The following is a 12,694-nucleotide window of genomic DNA, read 5'->3' as shown; positions in this document are numbered from 1 at the left end:
AGAGACACTGAGTTCAGACATGAGATGATTAGGGATTACTCAATTAGACCTCCTGGGTCAAGGTCCAGGTGGAGCTCAACTTCTCAGTCAGTCACAACCTGATGAAACCTCATTGGGTGTGGCTTTTGGACAGAGAGAGAGAGTTGAATTCCCTTTGGCCCTTGGATTTCTGCTGGAGCCGAATGCCCCCTTTGGCTCAACCTCCTGTTGTATCACCTACCCATCCCCGGAGCCGTCAGTAGACTACTGACAGTGGACGTATTCATCTGACTTGGGATTCATAGTACCTCGGCATCCACCAGCCTGTGCCCCCCACACTGCTGTCTCTGCTTTGTCATCCTGCTTCTTGTTCGTCAACTTCGATGAGTCAGGAGAAGCCTGACTCACCTACTTCTTCAAGTGTGTAACCATTTCTTGATATCAATCCCTTTCTATAGACAACACATACAAGTGTCCGTGGGTTTGCTTCTTTACATAAATCCAACCCAACACAAGAGATACCTTGGGTGGTGAATTTGGGCAACTGGACCATCTTGCTCGAAAGTCATCTGGACATTGCTGACCCACAGTGGTTCTCTTTCTCACGGAAAGGTTCATTCTTTTCTCAAATTTAGAAATCCAGGTGTAAGCCACCTTGAAATCTAGGCTGCTTCTCTTCTTTGCCAGAAGCTTTGCTTTGGTCTGAATTACAACCATAGCAGGTATTCTTTGGTCTGTTTATATTTTATACAGGAGATCAAAGAGCCCTGACGGTGTCGAGGATTATGGATTTGCTGCTAACTGTAGGTCAGCAGTTTGGAACCACCAGCTGCTCCCAGGGAGAAAGAGGAGCCTTGGGCACCCACAGAGGCAGCTCTCCTCTGTCCTCTGCGTCGCTGTGAGTCAGAATCGACTTGATGGTGGGGAGCTTGGAATTCGATACAGGAAACATGGGTGCAATCTTAGCCAATGTACCTCATGCACACCCTCCAGTAAAGGCTCGTGTGTTGCTGTGGTGCCAGGGAGGGTTAGTGGAGCTTCCGGACTAAGAAGGACTACGAAGAAGAACTGGAAACCTACTTCTGAAATTCCACCTAACCCCAACCCACTGCCGTCGAGTCCATCCCGACTCAGAGAACCCCTGCGTGGGGTTTCCAGACCGTAACTCTTCACAGGAGCAGCCAGCCTCCTCTTTCTCACACAGAGTGGCGGATGAGGCTGGACCGGTGACCTCGAGGTTCACAGTCATCAGCGCCAATGAAAACCCTGTGAACCCTCATGGTCAGATGTGCAGCTGATTATGGGATGGGGCAGGGCCAGGCAGCTTTTTGTCCCATTGTGCATGAGGTCCTCCTGAGAGTGTGTGTGTGTTTGTGGGGGGAGGGGGAGGAGGTTGACATTCGAGACTGGCTAAAAACAACATAAAATAGCAAGAGGAATGGATGGGGCAGGAGTAAGGAGGACGGACCAAGGACATGGCCTGACAGGTCAGGAGTGGAAGACTCAGAAAAGTTCAGGATGAGTGGACGTTTTGAAGAGACGCTTGAAGGATGAGTAGGAGTTTTCCACGCAGAAGGGCGACAGGACGGGAGTGAAGGCTCCTGCTCTCTGAGTAGAGAGACGGGTATGGACAACATGGGCACAGTGGGCTGGGTAGCACACACTTACATGTCTGGGTTGCATCCTCCAGTCCATGGGAGCCACCAGCCATCAACCCGGAGAGTGCAGTGTTTTTTAATGTATGCAACGTTTCCAGAAAAGTAGAGAGAATGGTTTCCTAAACCTCTATGAATCCATTGGACCCCTGGTGGCATAGAGGTTACATGTTGGGAGACTAGCCTCAAGGTCAGCAGTTCGAAACCACCAGCTGCTCCATAGGAGAAAGAGGAGGCTTTCTACCTCCACAAAGTATTACAGCCTTGGACACCCACAGGGGCAGTTCTGTGGACTCAATGGCAGCAAGGTTTCTGCTACGGTTGTCTCATTATGGCCCCATTCCTGAAAGAGAGTGATTGTTACCATTTCCCCAGATTTGCTTAATGGAAACATTAATAGGCATGTGCTGGCTGGTGAGTTGAGTGACACGTGTCCCATTTTCTACTTAGAGCAAAACACACGTGCTACTTTGAGTAGCCGGTTTGTGTCCCTATGCTTTTGCGCTGTGAAGTGGACCATGTACTCTAAGGCCGTGTATGATGGGCTATGACACACTTACAGGAAAGTGCCTGAGTCACAGGGAGCATCTCAGTGCATATTTGAGGACCCTGACTCGTATAACAAGCACTTGACCAAGAAAGAGTGTCCCCTGAGGTCACTCTCCACGCCTAAAGGGGGCCCACTTCCTGGTTTCAACACCACAGGTTGCCTTCCCGAATATAACGTTCCACACCAAGGGAACCGCGCAGCGTGAGCACACGTGTTGGCGTCTTTTGGCCACAGCTTTGTGAGGGGCCCCTACTCTGACAGGTTGCTTGCACTTCCTGCTTCCGGACTCACGGCCATGGAGCTGGTTCCGACTCACAGTGACACGATAGCATGATCACAGTTGGCCTCTCATTTTTAGAATTAAAAGGCTGTTTTTTAAAAAGATGGCAGATCACACAAGAACCACCACGACCAACAGTGGCAATGCTTTTAGCCTCCTGACAAGGGGCACGTGGCGCTCCTGCTATCGAGCTGGGTGGTTTGTGCGGGGTTCTGCAGACCCATTCTCCCCACTGCTTCTCCAGAACGGGCAGGACTCGTGCGGATCCCACTTCCTGTCCTCCCCGGTGACACACACCTTTGTTGGAGCGCCGGGTGAGGAGACCCTCTCAGACGAATCCAGAAGGGAGCATGCGCATCTGACCACCAGAGGCCAAGGCCCAACAGGAAGTAGGGCTGTTGCTTTCCAGGGTGCTGGTCCGAGCTACCTGACGGGAGGGTCTTCACCTCCCATGTCCACGGTGATCACCACGGGAGTCCACCAGCAGATGCAGAAACACAAGCTTCTTCACCAAGGCTGCCTCTTCTGGCCCTTGCTTCCTCAGCACAGAGCACCCCACACACATCCGTGTTTCTTTCCGGCAGCAGCCGTCCTTGGGGGGAAGCGATGATTGCTTACGGAGTGGGGGAGACAGGCTGGCAGATAGTCCCTTGCATGCGGGCACAAGCAGGGCTTCAAACCCTGGCCCGTATGTCTCTCTCAAGACAACCACATCACTTCTCAAGACCAGCTTCCTTGCGCCCACTCTCTGGCTGAGATGGGGAAATGGGAGGCCATACGCATGTCTCCAGTGCCTGACAGACTCAGTCCGGTGACCTGGTCCCGACGGCCATGCAGTCTGACGAGTGATTCTTCCCCCAAGATACTTCCGTGTATTCAACCCTCAAACGGACACTCCGATAGCCCCCTTCTCCCGCTGAGCCCCACCTCCCTGAGCCTGCAAGCATCTCTGGGAAAAGGTTCTGGAAAACATGGAGGCAGTTTTATGACTCTCTCCTCACCTAAACCTGCTGGGCCAGGACAGAGTCCAGACCTTGGGGCTCTGGCCATTAGCCTCCAGCTTGGACCAGGGCTTCCCCCTGGCTTTGATGTTGCCTTGGTAAATGTCCCCGACTCACTGACAGACTCTGATCTCTCCAGCACCTCATAATTCCATCAGCCTGCAGTAGTGGGCAGCTAATCAGCTGGACAGCCCTTGCAGCTGCATATTGAAGGTGAGGGCCAGGGGTCTCCCTCAATCGCAGGCTCTCCTCGCGCAACCTCACAGCCAAGGCAGACCCACCCTCCACTGGCCAGGGTTGGGGCTAATTGCTGCAAGACCCTGCCTGGCCGGCCGGTTTGAATCATAGCTGCCCTGGCCGGGCCATCGGGTGGGAATTAAAATTTAATTTAGAAAGTCCCGTCTCTGCGGCCATGGTGGCCGTCGCCGGGGTGATTGACTGTATGGTTTCTCTCACCTTTGCACACCTCGGGTTTTTACTGGCGGCGGAAATGAAGGCTGAACTGGGGCAGGAAATTCCATGTACACAGGTGTTTCTGGTTATCCCTGTGCACCTCACTGGGGGAACACCAGGGGGACTGGGGTGCGGGTGGGAGGGGAGCCCGGAGCTGTTCTCCAGCGTGGCAGCTGTAGCTTTGCATCCTGGGAAGGAGGGGCAGGTCACTGGGGCCAGCAGGGTGGACAGGGGACCCTAAAATGGCCCTCCGGTCTGGCCACAGGCCCGCAGTGACCACCGCCACTCATGTAAGGTCATTCAGGTCCCTCGGCCAGGGTCACCTGAGTCTGTGTGCCTGTGGGAAGAGGCAAGTGGCACCAGGGCCTGACCTGGGAGATTAGCAGCACCTGGAGGTGGTGTTGACACGTTGTAGCCAGCGCTTCATCTGGCTGACCTGCCCCCATTTTCACATCTCCTGAAGGGCTTAGAGAGCCAAAGAACACCTCTCCTGGCTATGGGGTCTCTGGAGGGGCTGCCGAGAACCGCCTGGGGCTTGGTCTGCCTCGTTCATCTGCAGGGGCTGTTTCAGAGTGAACAAGCTGCTCCCCTCATCCCATGGTACCCACCATTCCTCATTCGCTACCCTAGGAAAAGGCTTTCCGGACCCCACCGGGAAAGAAGGGGCACCCACGGGCAGCACAGGAAGGGGCCCTGGGTGGCACTGGGCACCCTGCGGTCTGTTTTCTCATCTAGGAGATGGGAGTCAGACAAATGTGTGCCAATGGGTTGATGGGTTGACAGGCTGATGAACGAGACACCTTCCACCGAGCACGTGACTCGGGCAGTGGTGTCCCCCTGAGGCTCCAGCCGGGCATCTGCCTCCTGGGATGGCCCCTAGGAAACCCTCACAAGGGAAAAATGACGGTCCATTTTATTGGTTAGGCCATCATCTTGAATTCAGTGTTAAGAAAAGTAACCCAATAACATGTTGAAGGTTCAAAAAAACCAAAAAAAAAAAAAATGTTGAAGGTTCTGGAAGCTGAGATGGGCCCTTGGTACCGTCGTGTGGAGTCCATATGCTCATCCTATGAAGACAGTGAAGCCATGTGAGCAGCTGGGACATAACTGGAAGCGCGGCATCCGTGTCCCCGACGACAACTGTGGGAAAGGCCAGTGGTGGATGCTTATTTAAATATACTGCGATCGTTCAGGGCTCAGACACAGAGTCAAACACACCGCCCCAGTGACAGCAGACTCACCGCCACCAAGTTGATTGCAACTCGGAGTGACCTCCCTGCCCAGGGGAGAACCACCTTGGTGAGTTTCTGAGACGGTAACTCTTCACAAGAGTAGAAAGCGGCATCTTTCTCCCGGGGAACGGCTGGGGGTTTTGAACTGCTGACCCTGAGGCTAGCAGCCCAGCGTGTAACTGCTACACCACCAGGGATCTTCATCTGCACAACAGATAGATATAGCTGTCTAGGATAAGACCCCGTGTCACCCTCCAAATCTGGAGAAAAGTCAGTGCTGGGCCCCTGGCTGGGGAAGCAGGGAACAGCAGGGTCGGTCCGGTGAGTGTGCTCAGGCTCAGGTTGAGTAAGATGTCGTGGGAGGGGGGCACAGAGAGGACATCCCTCATCGCAGCCAGGTGCTTCCAATTGGGCAGGACCCCTGCAACCTCTTGCATCAAGAGAGACCTGGGCCCTCAGAAAGGGTAGGGGCGTAGCTGCCCCCATGTCCTCAGGACTGTCGATTAAGAGAAATGGACATCTCCTGCTGCGCTGAGTTCTAAGGCTGGCCACGTGAGCAGCCCCTTTAGAAAGGGCCTCTTTGTTCTCAGGGCTGCCGCGTGTGACTGTGAGACTGGAAGATGGAGGAGGGAGGGTCGCTCAGTTGAGACCCCCAGGAGCTGGTGGTCTTGTCATCAGATGCCTGACTGGTGGGGTGCAAAGCACAGAAAGCGGTGTCTCTCTCCCTCAACAGACTGTCCAACCCCCCCTCCTACTGGAAGCCACTTCTGACTAGCCAGGCCCTCGTCAAGGGAAGCTCAGAGAACCGTCTAGACTCTGGGTATGGAGGGGAGCCCCTGGAGGGCAAGAGCCAGCCCTCCCTCTGCCTCAGCTCCCCTCCCCGCAGACCCTCAGGGTGGGGCTCAGCGCATCGGTAGGCGCGTTACCGGCGAACGTTGGAGCAGCAGCGGCGGTTTGTGAATTTCAGTTCCTCTTCTGAAGTCACCCCCACCTCGTCCTTCCTCTGGGACGAGGTGGGTTCACGTCCGCTCCTTCTGCACCTCCTGTTCCTCTTTCGGGGATCAGTACGGTTCCTTTGTGGGTGGGTGTAGGCTGAAGCTGGTGAGAACGTATGGTCAGATAGGGGGCTTGCTCCTTTCCAGACCAAGGCAGCGAGGAGGCTTTTGAACATTGAAACCTTGGCCAGAGCTGTGAGCTTCAAACTCGAGGTCTCACCTCATCCTCCCAGAGGCCCCACGACGGTTGACAGTCTTGGTTTTTTTTTTAAATCATTTTATTGGGGGCTCGTACAACTCTTATCACAATCCATCCATCCATCCGTTGTGTCAAGCACATTTGTACATTTGTTGCCATCATTAGTCTCAAAACATGTGCTTTCTGCTTGAGGCAGTCTTGTACAGATGAAGAAACTGAGGCTGGGGGCGGCTGGCCCCTTGCCAGGCTCCCCGCGTGAGTCAGGTGCAGAGGCTGGGTCCAGACCTCTGCTGTCTGACTGCAACTCGGAGGCTGTGTGCTGCTCTAAGTCCCTTCCCTCCACCTTGGCCTTTGCCTGTGGAATTCTAGGAAGTGTGGGTTCTGTTTCTCGTCAGCGGTGCCTGCCGCTTCCCCGTGGAGCAGCATCTCTGGGCCTTTGCACATTGTCCCCTGGGCCAAAGCGTGGATGTGCAGAGCCTCCTCTCTGGGCCCTGGCTATCCAGAACCAGCTGGCAATCAGAGGCTCCTCTCTCCACCACATGGAAATGTCATTTGCAGTCAGTCCTCGGCAGTTGGCGAGCTGCCTTCCCCGCGCAGGGAGTCAAAAGACCACATGGAAATGCTTTAGCCTGAGCCGGCCCTGGAGAGGCCCTGGCTGCCAGCCACGAAGGGCGGCAGGTCCAATCATGCTGAGCTCTAGGGATGCATGTTGCCAAGAAGCGATGGGGGTTTGGAGACTCGGCAGTGCCTCTAGCTCGCGCTGGGCACGTGGGTGCTTGGCAAAAGTTTCCTGTGTGCAAGCGTGTGCATGCTTCAGTGTGCCTAGCGGGTCCATCGCTTTGTCTGCGCTGGTGGAGATGGCCAAGGCCCACGCATGGCCAAAGTCCCCACTGTCTGAGACACGGCCCCGCAGGAATCGGGGGGCGGGGGCGGGGAGTCTTTCAGCAAGCCCAGGGCTACAGACTCACCACTGGGACTGCTGGCTGGGAGGTGGCCGAGCTGGTGCGAGTGTGTGAGGATGGGGAGTGGGTGCTTCGGCAGGGCTGGCCCCACGGAGTAGAATAATGCTTCCCTCCTCCTCCAGCCCATGTCTCCCTGCCCACCGCCTGGGCTGGAGAGAGCAGGGTCCTGGTGGCCCTCCGGGAAGATGGGCTCCCGTAGTGTCATCTGGGACCCTCATCTCCAGCTCCTTCTCCCCAGGCAGGTTGCCCTTTTCCGAGCTCCAGTTCCCCCGCAGCCTAGCACCGTATATCTTCCCCTCCTTTCCCCTGGCTGCTTTATGGCTTCTTGAAACACCTTCCCTGAGCACGTGGGAATGTATCACTTGAAAGCATCTTAATGGTCACCGATGTGATTCTTTTTTAATTTGAAAGGGCTTATTTCTCTGAGTGGCTTTCCTGATCTTATAGGAGGCCATGCTCTCTCATATTAAACGTTTTCTTTAAAAAGAGCATAAAGTGGCTCACATCTGTTTGATATTTAATTCAAATTGAACGGCAGAACAGGAACAAAATAATACTGCAAAAGGCCATAAAGTGTGTTATTTGAAAGAGCTACACATACCAACTCGACAGGGTCAGACAATTTGAAATGACAAAAGGATTGGGGAGGAGCATGGCTTGGACAGGGGGGTGTCTTCTGCCCAGAAGCTAGGAATAGAGGTGGCCAGGCTGGGAGGGTTGGCGTGGGAGAGAGGCTGGCTTTGCACTGGACACTTTTGTGGGGGCCGGTTGCCAACTAGTTGTAAGTTTGGGGCTTGGGGTCCCAGCCTCCAGCAGGGATCCAGCGTGGCCTCCCAAGTATTGCCCTGCTCCCCATGCCCAGGAGTTTTAGGGTTTGGCCACTGCTCAGAGAGCTGAGTTTAAAGCCTCTCCCTCACTGTTAATGAGGTTCTGAGAAACACCAACATCTTGGCTGTGACCAGGAGAGCAGAAGCCAAAGTTAGGGCCCAGAGAGCTGCGTGGTTCTCCAGTCTTGTGAGAGCACCCCTCCCCCCACTCCCCCGCCCCCAGCAGCACTGCCATTGGGTCAGTTCCCATTTAGAGTGACCCTTCGTAGCGTTTCTGAGGCTGTCGAGCTCCACAGGACCGGCAGCCTCATCTTTTTTCCCTGGGAGCAGCTGGTGGGAGCCTTGCAGTTAGCAGCCCAATAACTAACTCACACCACCACTAAGGTTCCTTGTGACAGCAAAGGTGGCCTCTCCGTGCTGGGCGGTGGCCCAAGGTCTGCAGAGACGTCCAAGCCACTGGCTCTCAAGCTCTAAGAGAGGTTGGCTCAGGAAAGAAGCAAAGGTGGTCTCTTATCCAGTAGCACCTCACTTGTAAAAGGAGCCATGATGGACAGTGGTTAAGTGCTTAACGATTGACAGTTTGAGTCCACCAGCTGCCTCAAAGGTTCAAGATTGGGCAGTTTTGCTGACATAAAGATAATATGACCTTGGAAACCCTGTCCGATAGGGTCATGGGGAGTCTGGGGGCTGGAAGCTGTTAAACTGCAAGCTCAGTAGTTCAAATCCACCAGCTGTTACAAGGGAGAAGGTTGAGTCCATCTGGTTCAAGATTTATAGCCTCAGAAACCCAAGGGGCAGTTCTACTCTGCCTGTACGGTCACTGTGAGTCAGAATCAGCTCAATGGCAGTGAGTGTTTGTTTTTCGTATGGGGTCGCTATTGGTGTAGCATTGCTATGAGTTGGGGGGACTAGACTGCAATTGGGCTGGGTGTTAGGTTCGAAGCCCAAGTCTAGGGCACCCACACAAGTGCTCTAATTATGAGCTGTGTCTGATGACAGCTCTTAGACCTCACCTGCACTCTGACAGTGGGGCTCTGCAACCCAACCACAGCCAGGGTTATGAGGTGCCTCCAAGTATGGGCACGTGGAGGGTGTTGGGAACAGAAGGATTTCTCTTAAGCTGTCTCCCCAATAATATGTACCAGACTTAGCTGCTTAAGAGTGACTGTACAATAGGTGATCAGCGAAAGTAGGTCAGAGGTTATTCTCCTTAACATCAGCCATCTATAGTGGCTAGACTATTAGTCTGACTCACCCTAAATAAGACCCACTCCCTTCTGATAAGGATAATGGTGGTCTGTTCACTAGCAGGAGATACCAGAGAGGGCAAACCCGCCCAAGGATGACCAAGGTTAGGTAGCCATTATCAGCTGTCTAGATCAAGCTGACACCACTGTTTATCCCCCAACAAATACGGGCACATGCCTAGGTCATCCCCCTCCTATTGATTGTATTGCCTATGTCGCTACCCCTCCCTGTGACTTCGGCTATTTTCCGCTATCAGGAGACTTGCATACCTCCCAGAATAGTAGTTGTCGGTTTTATTATATGAGATATCAGAGTGATCAAACTTGTTCAAGGATGAATTGTACTGCCCTTCTCTGTGATGCATAATGCTGTGATGTATCCCCCTAAAGTAATATGCTGTGTGATTAGCACCCTTCTCTGTGATGCATAATGCTGTGATGTATCCCCCTAAAGTAATATGCTGTGTGATTAGCAATAAATAAGGAGGCTCCCTGGTTCTCGAGAGGGTGGCTGGCGGAGGGTGGCTGATCGAGGGTGGCTGGCCAAGGATGGCTGGAGAAGGTGGCTAAGGAGGACGAAGCAGTGGCTTCTTCTCTGACGGCTAAGCCCCCTCCACGAGGACCATCAAGCGGGGCTGAGGTGAGCGATGCTACCATGAATTGCGTCTGACTCCATTACTTGACTCTATCCTTTAACTCTCATGTTCTCTATGACTTTACTATAACCTCTACTTATTATTGCTGTACAATTGCACCTACCGAACCTGTGATGTTTTGTGGGGTTCTCTCCCTTTAACCCCACAGGAGGGTATGGTCAAAGAGCGAGGAGTTAGTGTAAATTCAGTGCCACTGCTTGTCAGTTGTCTGACTTTGGGCATATTTCTCTAATCCTGGGTTTCCTCGGCTGCAACCGGCAGTAGGTTATTTTGAATATCTCAGATGATAAAGTTATACAAATTCACCTTTGAATAGTGAACTGGCATACTGCTCTCTTAAAATGGTTACTCTGACTTCCACAGGGCTTCATTCCAACACATCGTCGAATCCATTATTGTATTTCTTCAGCCCTTACTTGAACACAGGGGTCCGGAACTTTTTCTGTGTTGTCTAGGCGGAAGCTAGCTCCTACGAGCTTGCAAAAGATAAAAAATGACCATATATTAAAGATTAAATTATATAAGCACGTAGTTAATAAGCTAGCAAGTTATATTAAATACAAAGTTAATACTCAAAACCCATTGCTCTTTAAAAACACCAAGGTACTACAAACCATTTTTTCGGATCAAAATGCTATAAAATTAGAAATCACTTAGAAACCATGTGGGCAATCAATCATAGAAGTCAGTTTCTTAGAAATCAAAAAACACTTTATTTAAAAGTCACTGGGTTATTGAAGAAATAAAGAGTACAATTAAAAGATTCCTTGAAATAAATAAGAACAAAACTACAATATACTAAAATCTCTGGTACACAGAAAAGCAATACTCGGAGGGCAATTTATAGCAATAAATGTACACATCAAGATGGAACAAAGAATGAAAATAAACATCCAAGCGAACTGCGATAGTTAGGTTTATTGTGGGTGGAGCTTAATCAGGCCACAGCTTGATTGGAGGACAACTGAGATAAATGCTTTCCAAGACTCGCTTCCCGTCTCTCTTCCTCCCTGGTGATTGGACCAGCATGCTGCTGCTTGAGCTAGTTCTTTGCCTCCACCATGCGCTGCACGGATCATATTGCCTTGCTGTGCATTGCTAGAGCTGGAGGTTCCTTCAAGACCTGCTTCTATTGCTAGCACTTGAGACCCCGTGGGGCCTGCTTCGCTGTGCGCTCCCTGGCTACTGACTGCTGCTGCCCCACACTGCTGCCGGCTGCATGTGGCTGACTCTGCCTGTTTTGCCTATCTGCTAACCTATCTATCTATCTCTCTATATAATAAAAAATATCCTGGTTTTGTTTCTCTAGAGAACCTTGCCTAACACACCAACAGAATTCAACAAACCAGTAAAAAAAAAAAAAAAATCATGATCAAGTGGAAGTCATACCAAGTATGCAAGGATGGCTTAATATTAGAAGGAAAACAATGTAATCTACCACATTAAGGAAAAGAACCACATGATTATTTTAACCCATGCACAAAAGGCATTTGAGAAAATCCTTGGTAAAAACACCTAATAAAATAGGAACAGACGAGGGATGTGAACAGCCCTGCTGTCATGCAGAGAGCATTGGAAAGGATTTTGGCAGATGCAGTTAGAACTTAAAACCTTGTCCTTCCATCTTCCTTTTGGTCCATTTAAAAGTTGTTCTAGTTTCCAATAGATTCTGCTTCCTTTTTGATGGAGGTTTTTCTCTATTTTATTATTACTGGTTAGTTTCCTTGTTATTAAGTATATGCATTCCCAAATGGGCATATCTACAGAGAGAGTAATTGGATTAATTGTTTCTTGGGAGTGTGACAGGGGAGGTTGGGGCGAAATGGGGCGCTAGTAGCCAGGAGTACAACAAAAAAGAAAATTTTCTAAAGCTGATTGTGGCAATAATTTTACAACTCTTTTTGATGTGATTGAACTACTGAATTGTATTATATGTGGATTATGTCCCAAAGAAACTGTGGGTTTTTTTGTTGTTTTTAAAAAACATAACAATGGAAGGTAAACTTCTCAACATAAAGGTCATATCTGCAAAACCTTTGGCTAGCATTTCACTTAGTGGAGAGAAATTGAAATCATCCACCTCTGAAAAGAACCAGAAAAGGTTACCCTTTATCACAACTCTTATTTAATATAGTCCTTGAAGTCGTAGCCAGAGCTATAAGACATCAAAATGACATTAAAAGCATTCAAGTTGACACAGAAGATACAAAACTTTCTTTGTTTACGCAGGGTATAACCTTATATATGGAAAAGCTCAAATATTCCATTTTTTAAATGCTGAAACTAATTGAAAAATTTGGCAGTGTAGCAGGCTGTATCAACATACAATAATAAATTGGATTCTTGTAAATTAAGGAAGAGTACACTGAAAAATAAATTAAAAGACCAACCATTTCAATAACTACCCCCAAAATAAAATATTCAGGAATAAATCTAACCATAGTAACAAAAGACATATACAAAGACAACTGTAAAAAAACTTCTACCAAAAAATAAAAAAAGGAGAGAGAGTGTGTTAGACAGGGTTCTCTAGAGAGATAAAACCAAATTGCTGATACTTTAATATATTTATTTATAAAGATAGTTAGATATATAACACAAGAAATGAACTGTTAAATTATATACAGATAGATATATAATACAAGAAATGAACAGTTA

Source organism: Echinops telfairi, unplaced genomic scaffold, assembly GCF_000313985.2.
Source record: "Echinops telfairi isolate 266 unplaced genomic scaffold, ASM31398v2 ScPeMD7_7469;HRSCAF=8507_1, whole genome shotgun sequence".
Lineage (NCBI taxonomy): Eukaryota > Metazoa > Chordata > Mammalia > Afrosoricida > Tenrecidae > Echinops > Echinops telfairi.
Note: the sequence above shows the minus strand (reverse complement) of the source record.